Source organism: Pteropus medius, unplaced genomic scaffold (genome assembly GCF_902729225.1).
Source record: "Pteropus medius unplaced genomic scaffold, Ma_sr-lr_union100, whole genome shotgun sequence".
Lineage (NCBI taxonomy): Eukaryota > Metazoa > Chordata > Mammalia > Chiroptera > Pteropodidae > Pteropus > Pteropus medius.
In genome coordinates this window covers 35,374,593-35,394,618 of record NW_024351730.1, presented here as the reverse complement: position 1 = coordinate 35,394,618, position 20,026 = coordinate 35,374,593, and the positions used below count along the sequence as shown (strand labels likewise).

General features: G+C 30.0%; 1 protein-coding gene and 1 non-coding gene across 3 annotated transcripts in view; one reads left to right on the top strand and one right to left on the bottom strand.

Moving 5' to 3' along the window:
• CCSER1 (coiled-coil serine rich protein 1) overlaps positions 1-20,026 on the bottom strand; it is a 1,118,997-nt gene that overhangs the window by 748,541 nt on the left and 350,430 nt on the right. The window lies entirely within an intron of this gene.
• Positions 2,974-3,092, top strand: LOC120588694 (5S ribosomal RNA). The gene has a single exon (XR_005649280.1). It is a non-coding gene; the product is annotated as a 5S ribosomal RNA (ribosomal RNA).

Sequence of the window (20,026 nt, the reverse complement as noted above, 5' to 3'; positions counted from 1 at the left end):
GAGGAACCACCGTGAACATGAATGTCATGCTGTTTGTTCTGCTGTGAGTAATAAACTGTCTAGATCCACCTGGGCTCCTTGTTTCCTATCTACCAAAGCCATAAAATATAGCAAGCTGGCCTAGTACTTGTTTGCTGTTTTGAAACTATTTGGCCACTTGGCAATATACTGGAATACCATGCATATTTAAAATTAATAAGATTGATATACAAGATAGAAATTGGGAAGCTGAGATACCCCAGTTAAAATGCAGATATTGTCAAATTGGATCAAGCTGCAAGACCTAACTATGTACTGCTTAAAAAAGAAAAATAATTTTAAATATAAAGGTATAAATTGATTAAAAATAAAATGATGAAAGAATATATACCATGCAAATACTAATCAAAAGAAAGTAGGAAAAGCGATATTAATACTAGTCAAAATAGACTTGACAGAACATAAAATTACCATGTATAAAAAGGTTATTTCATATTCAGAAAGGGATCATTGATTCAAGAAACAGAAAAATCTCAAATGTTTTTATACCTATTAAAAGAACTTCAAAATACATAAAGCAAAAACTGATAATAAAAAGCTATAATATAGTCAAAGATACTCAATACTCAATACTGATAGAATAAGTAGACATAAATCCAATAAGAATGTAGAAGAGTGAAACAACACAATCAACCAACTTGGCCCACTGGAAATTTATAGACCACTCCATCCAATAATAGAAAAATATTCATTCTTTTCAAGTTCACATGGAACATTAACTGAGAGACTATATTCAGCACTATAAAACAAATTTTATTAAATTTAAAAACTTTGTCATAGAAAATATGCTCTTTGACCAAATATAGTTAAAATAGAAACTGGTAACAGCAAAGTCCAAAATGTTTGGAAAATAAATAACAGTTTAAAATAACCTATCAGCCCAATAAAAAAATAAAAGAGAAATTAGGAAAATATTTTAACTGCATGAAAATAAAAATATAACATATAAAAATTTGTTGGATTTTTCAAAAACAACACAAGGCAAAATTGAGAGCACTAAACACCTATATTAGAAAAAAAGAAAGGTCCTAAAGAAACACATCTAGTTTCAATCTTATATCACTAGAGAAAGGAGAGCAAATGAAACATAATGTAAGTAAAAGAAAAGAAATAATGTAGATGAGACTAGGAATAAATGTAATAGGTAGCAGAGAACAAGGAGACAAAGTAAATGTAAATAAAGTTGGTTCTTTGACAGAATTAATGCAATTGATAAATCTTTAGCTGGAAGTGGAAAAGGGGAGGGGGTGAGAGAGAAAGAGATTCAGAGACAAAGAGACAGAGAGAGAGAAACAGAAATAGAGAGAGGCAGGTAGAAAATGCATTTGTCATATTCCAACATTCATTCTTGATTAAAACTCTCAGCAAATCACTCACATAAAGGAACTTCACAACCTGATAAAGGGTATCTACTGAAAAATATACAGCTAACATCATACTTAATGGTAAAAGACAATACTTTTCCACGAAGATTAGGAACAAAACTGAGATGTCTGCTCTTACTAAGATCGTTCATCACAGTATGGTGGTTTCTAGCCTATGAATTAGGCAAGAATAAAATATAAAAGGCATCCATATTGGAAAGAAAGAATTAAAACTTTTATTTACATATGACATAATTGTGTGTTAGAATATCTGAAATTACTAGAATAAGTGATTTTAGAGAGGTTGCAGGATACAAGAAATCATGTTCTCTATATTGGTGACAATCAGAGCTTGAAATAAAATAATGTCATTTACAATAGCAATAAAAATATGAAATGCTTAGTGATAAATCTGATGAAAATGTGAAATACCCGCATTGCTGAGATAAAAAAGACTTAAATGGATATACTATGTTTATGGATAGAAAGACTTTATATTATGAAAATAACAATTCATACCAAATTCATCTATAATTAAATGTAATCAATGTGCTTTTGGCATAAAAACAAGCAAATAAGTCAATAGGATAAAATACAGAGTCCATAAATAGACCCACAAATATATAAAAACTGGTTTTAGAAAAAGGTGCAAAGGTAATTCATTGAAGAAAGAATGGTCTCTCAACAGGTGGTTGTGGAACAACCAAATATCCATATGTTCATATGGATATTTATATACATCCATATTATATATAATACACACATCACACACACACTATGACAATAACAATAATGTCACACATGGACTTGATACCATACCTCACACTATATACAAAAATTAATTGAAAAAGAATCAAAGATATGACTGTAAAGGCTAACATTATAACACTTTAAAGAGGAAACCTTGCTGGTGTTGTAGAAACAAGACCAGCGAGAAACCAAGCAGCACTGAAAGTTGCAGAACTCAGGTTTATCACGCCAGTGGTCCCAGAAGAGCTAGCGCTTTGAAGATCTGGGCCTCGAGCTCAGGGCTAAACTTACTTTTATAGGGCTTAACAAGCAAAGGTGATACATCTGTTATTTATACAGAACAAGTAAAGGGGAGGAGGGTGAGTCTTCAGTTGATCTCAAGGTCACCCGTCACTTTACCCTATGCAGCAAGCATGTCTATAGATTACAATGTTACCATTTGAGTGGAAAATTCCTTTTCACTGGCACTGGGCTAAGAAAATATTTCTTAGAGACGACAACAAAATCTCAATCAATCTCAATTCTCAATTAGAAAAATTTAATTGGAGTTTATAAAAAATAAAAATTTTTCTTCAAAAAGATACTGCTGAGAGAATGAAAACTCTACAAACTAGAAAAAAAATATTTGTAAAGCATATATCTAATTAATTACATGTACCTAGAATACATAAAGAACTTTAACATCTCAATAAAAATATTTTCTAAAAATGGGCAAAATATTTAAATAGACACTCCACCAAAGAAGATATGCAGATGACAAATAAGCTCAGAAAAAGATGTTCAACAGGAGTAGGAAAATGCAAATTAAAACAACAAAGAAGTCTATGGCCATGCCACCCTGAACAAGCCCGATCCCATCTGAACTCGGAAGCTAAGCAGGGTAGGGCCTGGTTAGTACTTGGATGGGAGACCACCTAGGAAGACCGGATGCTGTAGGCATAAAAAATAAAAAAAAAATAAGGCGTTGTAAGCTGACAAGGTCCTTGCCATCTGTGAGGTCAACCATGGGTTGCGTAACCTAAAAAAAAGAGAAAAGAAAAGAAAAAAGAAGTATCTATACATTGACTAGATAGGCTAAAATTAAAAAGGCTGACTGTATCAACTGTTGGCTATGAAATCTCATATACTCCTGGTGGGAATGTAAAATGGTACAACAACTTTGAAAAATAGCTGACAGTTTCTTGAATATTTAAACCTGAGCCTACCATATGATTTCAGTCGTAGGTATTTATCTATACAATGGAACACTAATAAAAAATTATAATGAATGAACTACTGAAACACACTGTAGCACAAATGTCAAAATAATTATGTTGAAAAAAAGAAGCCAGACAACAAAAAGTAAGTACTGTATGTTTCCATTTACATAAAGTTCTAAGAAATGCAAACTAACGTATAGCGACATAAAGCACATTAGCAGTTCTTTGGGGCTGTGGAAGATGGGACTGGAAGTGGATATTACAAAGAGACAAGAAGATTCTGGGTGATGATGATTATGTTTATTATCTCAATCTTGGTGATGGTATCATGGATGTGTGCCTATGTTAAAACTTAACAAACTGTATATTTTAAATATATGCAATTTGTTGTATGCCAGTTACTTCTTAATAAAGCTGCATAAATGTTACATATAGCCTCCAAGAAATTAAAATACATGGTGAATATAATTATAAAATAACACAAGTTCAGCTGGGAAGTCATAATATTCACTTAAGTTCAGAATGATTAAAGAGGCATGAATCAGGCAGAATAGATAAACATTTAATTCAACTTCACTTTTGTTTTTCCTATTGTAGGTATATTTTTTTACAGCTCATTTGGAGTCCTGTGAATCTTAATTTCAACTTTACAAAGTCCATGAGTTTATTTGTTAACAAACCAATCAGAAGATAGAATTTACACGTCCATAGAAATAGACATTATATTTTATAAAATTCCTGTATTTGAAATTAGTAATTTAAGAAAATGAACCTTTAGGTCTATACTAACTAGTCATATAAATGACAATGATTAAGAGTAAGTCATAAAAATACTTAAAACTTTTTAATTATAAATTTTTAAATGCCTTATAGAAAATTATTTCTTTATTTGTCTTTCCTTGATGATATCTGAGGTCTCTTATTCAATATTTCAGCCTGTCATTTATCATAAATTCTCTTACTTCTATATTCTGGAAATTTCTTAAAATTATGGTCTCTTCTAAATTGCTACTTTATTTGAAATGATCTTATGAAAGATTTTAATCATTTAATATAGCATATACATTATTTATGCTTTCGAGTCTGTCTCTTTTTGTAAAGAAAAACATGTGCTTTAGCAACTATTTTTATGGGGATATATTCTCACTCTTATCAGCAATGGGAGCATTGAATCCCTTTCTCTTGTTTCTTCAATTTGATTGTACCTGACTGTTACTAGGAACTTTTATAAGCAGTAAATTCTGTACCTAAACTAGTTATTGAACTGACCTTTAAACTGTCCTAGGAAAAATCAAGTAGACTCATGATCAGGATATGTTTTACAGCTATATATCATCAATATAGAAATATAGCTTTAAACAATAAATTTAAAATATATATATAACTGTTGGTATTTGTCATAAACTTTAAATCATTATCTAGAACATCTAAATCCTTTATATTTAGTTCACCATAATGAAAATTATGAATAAACTCAAAATATTTAATAACTTTATCAATTGAATAAAATTTCCTTACTGTGTATAATTAACATAAATGCGTATACATATATATTAATTTGCTTTTAACTTTTAAATTTTAATTTATAAATTTGATTTCATTTTTAATGTATTTTAATTTACTTTCTACTAATTTGTAATTTGACTTTAAAAATGGGAAATAGCTTTGTTTTCCAATGTGGGTTTACATATGTGTTATTCAAAGCATGCTCCACAGACCATCAGCATTGGCATCGCCTGAGAGTATATTAGAAATACAAATGCTCAGACCCCACGTACTGAAGCAGAGCCCCTAGCAGTGGGGCTCAAGAACCAATCAGTGCTTTACTAAACTCCCCCGCGATGTGCATAGACATTAAATTTGTGAAGCATTAGACTACCTATATGACTATTTAGAAGGTTTTTCTCTCTTTCCTTATGAAATCTGCAAGGTAGCCCCCATGGAAGATATGCCCTTCCCAGTATATTCTAATTAAGAATTAAATATCAGATTTCTTATTATTTCTTAACTTTTGAGACATGAATGTTTCAATTCAAAGAGAAAACTCCTAGGTCTGGTTAAAGAGCACAAAGAAAAGTTGTAAGTATTAATACTAAAAACTGAAGTATATTAGTCTCTCACTTCACAATATTTTAAAATACTAATTGAGATCAGAATCAAGAAAAGACTTGACTTCACAATCATTTTATATTCTTAAAGCCAATATATATTTATACATATTTTACTCCTTGGTGAAATTAATTATTTTATTGATGTCTGAAAAACCCAAAATAGGAATACAAATTGTCTGAGACCAATTAATTCTAAAGATTTAAAATATATAATAAATTAACCTGGGGTATATTCTAGTACTTAGAATAAAAATTTTATAAATATATGCAATCTTGCCTTAGTTGATTTAAGTAATATAAATATTTTAGGTGTCTTTCATTATTTACAAATCCTAAGTGTTTCTTACTTCCAGTTTACTTTCAATATAAAACAATTTAGCTGTTAAAATGACTGCTTGAGGCAACGATATTTTCTTTGCCTTTCCATAAAAACTACTGTAGGTTTCAATTTCATCTGACAAATCCCAACCAAGATATTCTACACTTCTGAAACTTCACTATGAACTAAATTCTCATTATCATATTAAAAATTGCATGATTAAAACTAGTGGATGCAGTCAGGTTTATTTTTAGAATTTTTAACAGTAGAATAACCTTATGGATAAGATGTTTAATACATGTGTCTGGTGATAAATTCTCTGGTAAGTGATTAAAAACACTAGAGCATTACAGATAAGATTAAATCACCATCAGAATTTAGGTATATCCCATAAGTTATAAAAATACTTTATTTATGATATTGAAATATAAAGAACATATAATAGGAAAAAATTATCTTGTTTCAAAGTAACTAATATCTGTTGTTTTGGGACCACAGAGAAGTATCGTAGCAGAATTTAGGAGTAAATAAAGGTAATATGAATATGACACCTAAAGGACATACACAACAACAGATAAAATACAACAGAATTAATGATTTTGGTAGAATTAAAAGAGCTTCTATTTAATGATATTTATAATATAATCAAACTTTCAAGCCTGCAATTAAGAGTTCAACTTTGTGTGAGTTCGACTTTGATGATTTCTTCATAAATACAGAATTACAATATAAGAAATTTCAACAGGTAACATGATACAATCTGGCTAATTCATAATGCAGCCATCTTAGTAATCTCGAAATATTTCAAAATAAGAAAGATATAAACAGATATAAAATACAGCAAGTAATCTACTCTGTTAACCATACCTCATTTATTTTGATGGAACTTTTCTCATCTAATGTGTAATAATATTTTTTTGAATACTCTGAAATGGGCTATATAATATCTTATAAAAATGAAGAATGTTGAGTAATTATATATCTTTTCAGCTTGTCATTACTGGATATTTGATAAATAATGGCAGAAGCGTGTCCAGGCTTTATATGATCTCATGAAGTAGCAACAGATTAATTAATGCAAGGATAGATCAATATTATAATCTCCATCATGATGTGATATATTTAAACATCTTTTGAATTTAAAAAAAAATGTCCAATTTCTGCTATATTGGTTCTTCTTTTTTCTTTAGATTTTTGTATATTGTTAAATTCAAGGCTCCAAATAAAATAATTGCCATAGTTTAGATAATGCTTTAGTATCACTAACATGTCCTTGGTATATGAAACTCTTTTTCAATCTAGTAAATCTAAAGCTTAAGAAGAGGAAAAAAAAATTTGCATAGCAATGCTTACGATGTCTTCAAATTTTCAAAACATAATAAAAAAAAAAGAAACGTTGAGCCAAATGCAAGAATACTCAAAACGTGTAGTTAAGACAAACTAAACCCTTGAATTAATATTTTATTGAGTACCTACAGTGTGTAAGGCGCTATTTTAATAGTGTGAATACATGCAAATATTGTAATCTTTGTCCTTTAGATATTACGATATAAGGAGGTCAGCTAAAATGCTAGTGACAGTTTTGGCCAAGAATAATTACAGTGATTCAAAGCTATTACTTTTAAGAGTATGGAAGAGGGCAATCGCATTTCTATTTGTGGCTAGCAAAGAGATTTAAATAAGAACATAGCACTTTACTCTAAACCCTGAAGACTGGTAATCGACATCTAGAGAAAAAACGGATTGCAAAACTGTTCTGTAAAATGTGTGATTTTGCATGAAATAATAGATATAATTTAATAGTATAATAAAAAAAGATATATATTGGTTTGCAGTCATGCAGAACTTTGCTTTACAAAATTTCATGTTTCTCTGTGATTTATAAGAGCATATATTGCATCCAAAGGGCAACATTTCAAATAATGTTTATCACACCTTTCTCTTGGTCCATTTATAAACTGTTGATTTAGGTTTTGTGGGGTCTGTTGTTTTTTTTAAATCACAGTGACTTCCATATACTCCAGATTACAGAACTGGTCTTATTAACCATAACTCCCAAGAAATAGATCTTTTCTTTGGCTTGTCCCTTCCAGGAGATTGCAGGAGATCTTGCAGGTAATAGGTGTGCAGACTTTATCAACAGCCAGTTTAGAAACTAAAAGATTAAGATTTGTTGAAGTCCACTGTATTGCTATATTTTTGTAGACATTTAAAGCTCTTAATAAACTGTTAATAATTCTTTTTGATGTGTACAGTTGCTTCTAATATTTATTTTTTTTGACACAGAATAGTTAACATTTAAATGTTCCTCTTATACTTGTGTTGTCTGCCTGCTTACATAGTTTGACTGTCATTGGAGTTAAACTGAACACACACACACACACACAAATACACACACACACACTTACTTTCTTAAAACTCCTGAACTCATTACACTTTATCAGCAATTAACTTCCCCTCCTCAAAATATTTCTCTCCTTCTTGTTTGAAATGGAACTAATCTATGACAATATATGTAATAAATGTAATGAAATGAGTTTTTTTCTTTTTTCAATGTAAAAATTCACTGTGCAATCCTATGTAAGAAATAAAACAATCAAAATTTAAAAAATTCTGGCGCAATTAAATGGTAATACTCCATTAGGAAGCTATTAGAAGTTGCACTTAAAGAAGCAATACAAATGAAGATATGTTCTAAGATGAGTAATTTAGATGCATAAAAGGGAGTAGAAATTTAAAGTAAGGATACCAGTTAGGAGGTCATTGTACTAGTCCAGATATGAGTTAAAAAGGGCCTGGCATTAGGCAGTAGTAGTGTGAATGGATATAAATGGATAAATATGAGAACCACTATAAGGAGTGAATCAAAATTACTTGGACTGGAAAACCTGAGTCATTAGAGAAAAATGATTCCAAGTTGTTGAGTTTGGACCAAAGATAAATGTTATTAATAAAGACTAAAGATGAAAAAGATTAAAGAAGGTAATTAGGCAAGAATATAATAGACAAACCCAAAACAAGATAGGTTATTCTCAGCAAGGTAAGGGTTTATCTTATTTTGGATGCAATGAAAATGTGAAAAAGAAGCATATAAAATATAAAAGAACATTTTGAAGTGATGAAGGGGAAAAAAAATGAGCTAATTTCTGTTGGGTGGCTTTGAAATTTGCTTTAAAGCAGAAAAGTAAGTCATTTTTCTGGAGTAGTACTACTGTAGGATTATTCTCCCTAACCCCATAATCTATCCATCCTTACTCAACAAATTCCCCCAAATCCTTCAGACTTAACTTCCACTCTGACTCTCATTCTAATACAATAACTGGTTTCCAAGTATATCCAACTGAAAAAGTCTCCCTTTGATTCCCATATCTCTGTATATTTATTATTCTTTAGCACACTTTCCTTATATTTTAGTTACTGGTATATTTGCCTTATTCTACCAATCCTTACTAGAGAATAACCTACTTCATGGGTAGGGACCATGTTCTAGTTCAACTGTATTAAAATACCATGCTATTGATTCCACTTATTTGTGGACCAGTCATTTATTACTTACTGAGAGTCATGCAGTATGTCCAATTGACTCCAGCATCTCATTGTAAGTTTGACTATTAGTACTGCTCAAAAAAGCATCATATTTCTTTATGACTATTTTTCTTTATTTTATATCTACATATATTGAAAAGTTATATAAAATAATTAAATTTTGTGAATGTTATAGCACATAGTTATCCTTTATTGATCTTTATTTTTTATAACAGGTAGACTACGTGCACATTAAAGGTCTAACTATCTAGTTAATTTAATTTATTAAAAACTATTACTAAAAAATTACTACGATTGGCAGAATTGGAGTTTCCTTTTCAGATACTATATCATTCATCTATTTTACAAACATGTATTTAATATCTACTATGTATCAGCCAATAGACTAACAATATAGGATGAATCTTTCTTTTAAAGAACTTAGATCCTATGGGAAAAAAAATCACTGTGATTTGGTGGTACAAATTAGCTCAACGATTAACCAAGTTCAATCTCACAAAGCCATGAACCTCAGTCAAGCTTCATAAATTTCTTGCCTTGAATTTTCTAGAATTGGTGTTCACAGGTCTTAAGAAGTAATGAATTAAAAATCTCAATATTTGTAATTTTTCTTTTTTATAAAATTTTTGATGATTTGCCAATCACACCATGTTTTATTAGCATTTAGTTAATTATTATTAACAAGTATCTTCTAAAACAATTTAAATCTTAAATCTTACATGGAGAAAAGAAGAGCCAATTTATTTCTTTTTAAATACTCACTAGTTTCAAAATCTGATATTCTAGAACACCTACATTTGGGTATAAAATTATAGACCATGGTTTTATTGAAAGGCAACTATGAAAACATGTATAACTTTTACATTTCCTTTAAAATCTTTGCTATCTTGTTCCACATTGAAGGGTGTCAAACTGAAAAACAAAAATTCTGTTCAAAGTAGAAAATTATCTAAAGGACAAGTCTTTAATACTTAAGTTCTCAGCTTTGGAATTCTATTTCAAAGTCTGAAAAATAACAAATAAAGTTTTCTGATGCAATAATTAGAATTTATCTATGAAAATACAGAAAATAGATGCATTATGAGAAAGTAATACTGTCAATCTCAGCATCATTATATTTCTTTGTAGTAATAAAAAGAAAATCTATAATCAAAAAATATTCCAAATATTAATAATTTTTCCATTTTATTAAAAAAACAATAATATTGACTACAAACCATTCGCTTATTAGATTAATGCTTAAGAATCTATGGTTTTCTACACATTTTTAAATGTTATTTTTCAGGAAAAAGTCTCAGAAAATAATTTAAAGAATACTACTGTGACCACACAAGAAACATGGGTTGTGGGAGGAGACAGAGAAGTCTTGACCTAAGATCCATTACTTAATAGCTATATATCCTAAACAAGTTGTGTTTATTCAACCATTAAATAATGTGTTCTTTCAACAGATATTAATTGAGCATGTAGTCTATATTAGTCATTTGTATTAGTTTTTAATGGCTTCTATTAACAAATTACCACAAATTTAGTGCCTTAAAACTACGCAAACTTTATTTTGTGGTTCTGTAGGTCAGAAGTCTGACATGGGTCTCAGGCTAAATCAACAAGTTTGGCAGCGCTGTGTTCTTTTCTGGCAGTTATAGGGAAGAATCCCTTCCCTTGCCTTTCCAGCTTCCAGAAGCTACCTGCATTCCTTGGCATATGGCCTCCTTCCATTTTCGGAGACAACCACTCAAGTGTTGAGTCTTATTCACAACTGCTTCATTGTGCCACCGACTTTTTTTCTGTCTCCTCAATCCACTTTTAGGAATCCTGTGATTGCCCTGGGCCCAACCAGATAATCCAAAATAATCTCCCTATCTCAAGATCCTTAACTTAATCACATCTGCAAAGCACCTTTTGCCATGTATGGAAACATATTCACAGATTACGGGGATTAGAGTGTGGATATCTTGGGGGCGGGGGACAGGGCATTATTCTGCCTACCACGGCACCGAATATTAAATATTATATAAATATTAAATATTCATTTAATATTTATATCAGGGTCAAGTTTTCGACTATTTCAAATTATATCTTAGCAAAGTAGAATAAAACTGTGTTTTAAATTATTTAAATTATGCTGTACCAGCAATATCAATAAGGTTCCTGGAAAGTTTCCAGAAAAAGACTTCTGATTCCATAAAATTTACACATAAACAATTTATATAATTAACTTTTGAAAAAAAATGTTAGCAATGCAAGTGATTCTTGTCTAAAAGCAATGTAAACTTTTCCTACCTATAACAATCTAAATGAATATTGTCCATTATAGATGTGATTGATTTCTGTCTGGTAAAAAGAATAACTCCAGGCATTATAGTTTATTGTCCTGTAGGACAGTAAGTAATTTTGCATCTACTAGGAAATTTGTTTCAGTATTCCCTGATTGACTACATAACTCTCATTTCTTCAAATTCTTTAAACGAGTTTTAGCATCTTCCTATTATCTCAATGGAATAAAATAATTGACTTTGTTCATTTAATATTTATATCAGGGTCAAGTTTTCAACTATTTGCAAATTATATCTTAGCAAAGTGGAATAAAACTGTGTTTTAAATTATTTTTTACCAACATTTATTTTCTGAATAGTTAAGTTTCAGATGCACTGGGACATCTAAATGGACATAACTTTCAGTGAGTTGTATATATATTTTTTTCATTCGTAAAATGAGATAATAAGAGAAAATAATGAACCCTGTAATGTTTTTGTGAAATTTAAGTGAGACAATACATTACGCATAGTGTCTGACACACAGTAAACCCAAAATACATAATAGTTATTTTTATCATTAATATTAATAATCAGAATTTCAGTTAGAATTAATATATTACTGGGATGTATGTAACTATAGGAATAGAGTTGATAAACATTGCTTTGCCACTAACACTTTGGTCAAACAGCCTTATGTTACTTTAATGACTATTTTTGAAACATGTCTGTGCTTTATTAGTCAGCATGAAATGGAAGAAAAGTCATTAATATTGTTACATATTTCTATGTTGGTAATTTATGTTGAAATACACTTCTTAAAATTCAAGTAATAGAATAATTAATGGTTACTCTTAATATAACATTAATTAGATTTACAAGAATAAGAAAGCATTTTAAAATACGTAGAAACATTCATTTTCATGTAAGCAATTAGAGAAACAAACATGTTTTAAAAGCCTTTCTTGTCATTTGTTTTTTGTTTTTTTTTTTAACATCAAGGCAGCCATTCTCTGCATTTACAAAAGTAATTTATAGTTTAATCGAGGTTCAATTATAATGTTAAATAAATTATTAGGAGTTTGAATGTACATAGAGGAATTTATCTTAGTCTGAAGAATCTGTTTACAATGTTTTACAGTTTTTATAAAAATCAACCTAAAATATGGCTAAGTACATACTTCATAGTTTCATATATTATTTTGGGCATAGTTTCAATTAACTGGATCATTTAAAAATTTTATACTAAGAATATGTTATTAAATACTGTGTTACATGGCATATTTCCTTGGATAAATCTACCGTAACGTTTTAGCTTTCTATTGTTGCAAAACAAATTAGCACAAATTTAATGCCTTAAAACGACACCCATTTTTAAGCTAACAATTCTCTTGGTCAGAAGTCTGTCATACAATAGTTGAGTTCTGCCCAGAGTTATCACCAAGCAGAAATCAAAGTATGAACTACGTTGGTTCTCATCTTGAGTTTCTGGGGAAAAATTCACTGCCAAGCATTCCCAATCTCATAAGAGTTAAGTTCCTTGAGGATGAAGTAACTAAAGTCCTTATTTCTTTGCTGTGTCTCAACTGAAAATCAGTAACTAGAAGCAACCCTCATTCTCTGCCATAAGCCCCTCTTCCTCATGCCAGCAAAAAGGTCATGTTTGGAATCTCTGAGTTCACCCTTCCCTGACTTCTACGCCAGGACTTAAAAGTATCCCATGATTAGATCAGGCAAACATGGATAACTGTCCTATTTTAAGGTCACTGATTTAGGACATCACATATACAAAATCCCTTTTGCCTTGTGACTTAACTTAATCATGGGAGGGAAAGCCATCATGTTTAGTCCTAGGGGACAATTTACGGTATTTGCACTAGGAGGTGAGGATCTTAGAGACCATCTTAGAATTCTGCATATCACAGTGACATTTGGCTTAACTGGCATAATTATAATCTTGATAATATTTTTCCTCTTAAATTATATCTCCTATATTATTGGTCATTAGTGATGAAAATATATTCTAAATGAAAGTAAATTGCTATGCATTTCAAAAAAAAGGATTTTATTTTATTCTTAAAATATTTTTATTTAACATTTTTAAGACTCTCCTTTAATATTTGCAAAAAATAATATTTTCATCTGTGTTTGATTTTTAACCTCTTGTATTTAGCTGAAACTAAAAACAGATATGCTAGAAAAACACATAAAAAGGTGTTCTCATTTGAGAATTGTGACCTTTGAGATAGAGACAAGCTTGGCTGAAAATCAATACTCAGGATATTTGTCTGCAAAAAAATTATTTAAAGGTTCAGTCATCACTAAAATATGGATTAACATTTTAGCACATTTGACAGAAAGTATGTTTTTCCTCTTCTTAATATCTACAAAAAGTATTTTTGAGCATATACAGAATTCACAGAAGTACTCATCATCCGTGAATCCGAAAAACTGTAAAAAGAATATAAAATAATAAACTGACTCAAAGACACTGAATGGAAAAGGTGTAGAGATAGGGTTAATGTGAAGCACAATAAGAAAAAATCAGACCTACAAACCACAATGAAAAATAAATTCAATACAGATAATACAAACAATTTTTTGAGAACTGAAAAATGCTATTAATGGTTTTTCAGAAGATTACTGATTAGCATATCAATCTGAGTAATTTCTCAATAGATAAAAGCAGTAAGTTTGTAATATTTATTAGTCAATCTTTCATAGTCTATGCCAAAAGTTGTAATTTTTCTCAAGCATGAATTAACCAGATAATTGGATTAATTTTCCACTTCACTCTTGATGTCTTAAAGTGTGAACATTATCATCAACATAATAATACCTGAAAGAGCTTCTTTAAATATGCATGTTTCCTACAGCCTATTGTCAAATTTGATTTATAGTTATTTGATGTGGTCCATAACTAAGAGAAAGAAATGAGAGAAAATCCTGGTATTAAAGTTCACCTGACACATCTGATAGAAAGGTTCTCCCGTGTTTAAACTTGTGTTTAGTTGTATATTGATCTTATTCGATTGCTAAATAATGGTTATTTTAATATTACTTAGCATTCGATGGTTTATAAAGTGTTTACACAGCCATTATGTGTTTTTATTGTTGTCCTAATCACGTGGAGTAGCAGTTACAGTCCCATGGAACACATATTTTACCAATGTTGTGCCACATCAACTAATACAGAAATCCAGATTCAGTAAATTCTTCCTCCTCAAATTTTTAAGGGAATCTAAGGAATTCACATATATGTAATAAAGTATTACAGATTAAATTATTTGTGCTACTATATATTTGTTAACCTATTTTTGTTGTATATTTCGCAGCTGTTTGAATTAACATTTCTAGATGGAAGATTATGCAATTTATTAAATAAGATACTAAAGTAGATTTTTACAGGTTAGAAAATAATTCTAAAATATGTTAGTGCTATTTTCGGTAAAGTTTAAATGAAAAGATCTTTCTAGTTAAGACTTTGCAAATAAAGAACATAAGCAAAACTCACGTTTCCCCAAGGATTCTATTAAGAGAGCTATCTTGCTTTAAATCTTAGTTTCTTTTTTTAAAACAAATTCATCTTCAAAGGAAATAAATTCACTTGGACAGTTTTTACTAATAGAGGCCAAAATGTGTTATATGTAGTAACAGAAATTTAAATAGTTTCAAGCAAATATCTATGTTTTTGCTCTTAACTATTTTTGATATAATTTGCAACAGAAGGAGTTGAGAAGTGTTTATTCAGGATCCATGTAAAGGAAATTGTTAACTTTTTGTGTGAAGGTCTATGTTCATAGTTTGCACATTCTCAAAAATGGCATGTCCTCAGGACTGGCACTTGGCCAGTGTCCACCAAAGCTTAGGTGAGTTCTCTGCTTTACAACACTTCAAATTTTATGTTTAAGTAAACCAGTGTATGGAAAAGTTAATAATTTTACTGAGGTTACATAGTAAGCATGAGAACCTGGAATTGACCTGAGGATGTTCAGCTTCAGAACTAGTCCATTAACTACATAGGTGATATCATTTACAATATTCAGTGGTACCATTGCAGGTACGTGTGTGTGTGTATGTATATATATTTATATATTTTAAAAAACATTACGATTCAGCCTCCCTTTCATTCTAGTAAATAGGAAGTCTAAGAGGCATAAATCTGATTTTATTTTCTATATAAAAAATTATTTTAAAAAATGCTGTGACCTTCATTTTTATCTTCTCTATTAAGTATGCATTTTTGCTGTAAATGACATAAGGGAAGAAAAGAAAAATCATGTGTAATAATTCAATTTATAGAACTAATATAAAATTTTACTCATTATTTTTTTGAAAGTCTTCCTTCCCTATGAATGAAGATTCCCTCCAGTCCCCACAAAAAGTTTTGATTTGCCAAATTACATGAAAAGCCCAAGTACAAGATAAACTGAGTTGGAAAATGAATTACTCTAACAGTATCCTTCAATATCTGAGTTTTAGAGATAAAATTTAAAGATTTGCCTGAAATTTTTCATTTCTGAAAGCCAATAACTCCCCCCAGGTACTGTATATTAGTATTTTATATCATCTAGTAATTATATATTGCTTTTGAAAATAGCTATGAGACATGAGTGCAAGGAGGTATGGATAGTCTTTCTGAAAAATTATATATGAGCAGATGGATACCACATAAAGTAGATTAATATGTTAATTGTCTAAATGGAAAAGCTTGTCATGCAATTTCAGGCTATTAATGAGATCAAGAATCTTGACTATGAAATAAAGAAGTGAGTTTTATGCCCTTCGTAACTAGATTTTTGCCCTTGCCACTTTGTCACTTTGTAGAATAATTGCTCCCATAGGAAAAAAAAAAATTGCTAGATAAGAAAACACTTGATAGAGCTGTTACCTCTGCATTGCTCAAAATGACTGTTTATGGTAAGAATATTAGTGGGCACGCTAAGCCTGCATTAAACACAAGTAAACAAAGCCCTTGAAAATACTATTTAAGTATCTGTTTTGTTGTTACAACAAGATAATTTGAACAATGATGAACTTGTAACTTCACATGTGTAAAATTTAATCTTCTCTGTGACCTAACATTGAAAATAAGCAGTACCATTTTTTATTTAGTTTTATATTTTAAAACTGTAAATCATTTTGTGTAGCGATGCTATTTATTTTCTTGATTAAAGAAAAAACTTTAGTCAATTACCTTTCCATGTAGTAAATAAACAGTCATAGACAACAGAATAATTATAACTTTTATAAGTACTCAAAGCACGTAGAGAAGATTATGGTTTGCATCCCCTTATCAGTAGTACCATCGGATTAAATATGTGTAAAATTAGAGAAATTCCTGCCTTGCCTACCTCCAGGGTTCCTGTGAATTAGACAATTAGTGGAAATCTAGTTAATATATGTGAAAGTAGAAGTTAATAAATATTTTGTTCAATGAGTAATAATAGATTTCATTCATTGATAATCCATTTCAGAAATTTTCCTAGATACTTGTAGAAGAGAGAACAATGGACCTCCAAAGGTGTTCATATCCTCATACCTGGAACTTGTGAATATATTATGGTACCTGGCAAAAGAGAATGAAGTTTGCAGGTGCAATTAAAGTTAGTAATTAGCCGACCTTGAGATGGGAGATTATCCTGGATTATCTAATTACACGAGTTTTCAAATGCAGGAAAAGAGGCAAAAAATAGGGCCGAAGTGATGAATATGACAAGACTCAACTTGCATTTACTGGCTTTGAAGATGGAGGAAGGGGACCATAAGTCAAAAAATGTAGGTGGCCTCTAGATGCTAGAAAAGGCAAGGAATAGATTCTTCCCTAGTGCCCTCAGAAAAGAAAGCAGCCCAGCTGGCACTTATCATTTTAGCCAAGTGAGACCCTGTTGAAATTCGACTTAAAATAAAATTGTATTGTTTTAAAACACTAAGTTTGTGGTAATTTATTATGGAAGCAATAGAAAACCAACACAATAACCCCACAATATTAACTCTTAATTCTCACAAGCCTTTTAAGTATTTTTTTTTCTTTTATTCACGAATGCGAGAGGGTATTTAGTCTCAGATATTATGTTATTTGCAAAAAGAAACACAGTGTAACTCATGTTTGACAAACTAAATCAGTCCCCTTTCTACCATGTCACAGTACTTACTAGTTGGTTAAATATTAAATAAAAATGTTTTGAAAATACACAGCTTCACATAAAGGTAATGAATATCAACATTGCTATTGTTATTGGTAGTAAAAATATTATTAAATAAAATAAACTGATAGCACTGAATATTTTGAATATTTTGGCAAAGAAATGAATATTTTGAATATTTTGGCAAAGAAACTCCTGAATTGTTGAATCAAGTAGTCCAGGCAGACCAATCAGAGTTTCAGTTTTGTTATCTTATAAATGAAAAAAAAAAAATGTTACTTCATGTTACATTGTGAAAATTAAATGAAAGAATATTTAAAGAGTTCTGTCGAAGTAAAAGCTATAGATTAGATAAAGTTCAAGAAACATAGGATATTATCATTGGCTCAACAGTTTACTCAAATGCATCCTATAATATTTGGATGGTAGAGAAAGAATTATTACAATAAAGTGTAATTTTTAAAAACTAAGCTCTTTCTATTAAACATGATGGATTGACTAAATGCATTTACTTTGTCTCTCTCAATCCCTACTAAAATGATTGCAAAGAATATAGAAAAGGTGTTAGCCTACAAGAATAAAGAGAAAGAGAAGAAACGATATAAGATGAAGAATAGAAAATGAAAGCAGATACAGGAGTGGGAACTGACAGAATAGTAGAGAAAGTTATAAACCTAAGATCCTACAGAACAGAATTACCACTGAGAGGCAGATCATCCTGCCCGCTTCTAGGGAGGAGACTGGACAATTCTCTTCAAAAACATAATAATTACGTATCTCGCTAAACTGTTCATTAAATGAGAAAGCAAAATGAAGACATTTCGAAACACAATAATTAAGAATGAGAAAGGAAACAGTAGAAATTTCGAGGAAAGAGTAAATTTACATTATTCTCTAAAGTAAAAGAGAGGAAATGATTAGATTTTTTTAAAAAGTCATGTGTAGCATTGAGGGTACATTTGAAGTTCAGATCAGGTATTTATTACAATAGTGTAATTTCACATGATAACAGAATGGCTGGCATATCACTGACAACTGGTGGCTAAATTGAATCACAGATGGAATTTAATAAAGAAGCGGATCAGAGTAGAAGGAATAAGTAGAAATTGATGAACCAGGGAGCAGCACAGAAAAAGTAAAAGGCAGAAGATAAAAAAAACAATTTAGGAGAAAATGGTATAATCAAAGATCTAAAATTCTAGATATAAAGACATCTCAAAAGACTGTCTTGAACACTTTCAGCTCCTAACTGCGTATTCGGGCATGAGAAGGGAGAAAATCCCTCCTTAAATTTTGTAAGTTTACAATATTAAGAGAGGGAAATTAATATATCATATCTTTCTTTATGTAGCTATAGTTTGAGAAAAATAATTTATTTAATATTATAGCCTTGAAAACACTAAAAATGTAACTGATGCTGCTTTATTAAAATGTTTTATCATATATTTATTAATCATATGGAGGTGTTTATAATTCAAAGATATTTATTGAGGATCTTTTATGCATCAGGCATTATGCTAAGTTCTAGTAGATAGTAAGAAACAAAACAGATGTTGTTCCTATCCTCATAATCCTTATAACCCATTACAAATTTATTTAAAAATTAATGTATTTCTCTGGTTTATATGGCTTATATTAAATAATGTTTGTAGTTTATGATTAAAAGTAGATTCAATCAATTTTCTGGCTTTAATTTTGTATATTTATTATAATACTAAATTCATAGAGATAATATTTCATAAACTTTAAGTCTCTAACACTAAATGTATTAAATCATCATAAATAAGTTAAATAACTGCAGCATTCATTTCAGACATACAATATTAGTTTATCAAGATAACTAACCAATTTGCTTCAGAATATATCAGCACTGATACAAGAAAAAAACCCATCCGGTTCTATGAAACCTTGTTCAGGTACTATTTCACTGTTTGTTAAAACAAAAACTTTTTTTTTCTTCATTCACTACATGGCTTTAGGTGGTGCCTAAAAGATGCTTTTAAAGAATCTTTGTAATAAGGCATTTTCCAAGAGATACGTGAAGACAGATCAAACATGAAACAGAATTTGGTGTCTTTATAAATTATTAATTGATAAGATCTAACATATATTTTGGTGACCAAATACTTAAAAGCAGGTGCTTTATTTATCACTTGTTTACTATGGGTATAGTAATACTTTTTAACCAATATAAGTAGTAGCAAAATAAGTACTAATGGAAAATTTTTAACATTTGAAAACACCAACACTGATCAGAAGTTTTTATAAATCGTAAATTTTCAGAGAAAGTTAAAAGG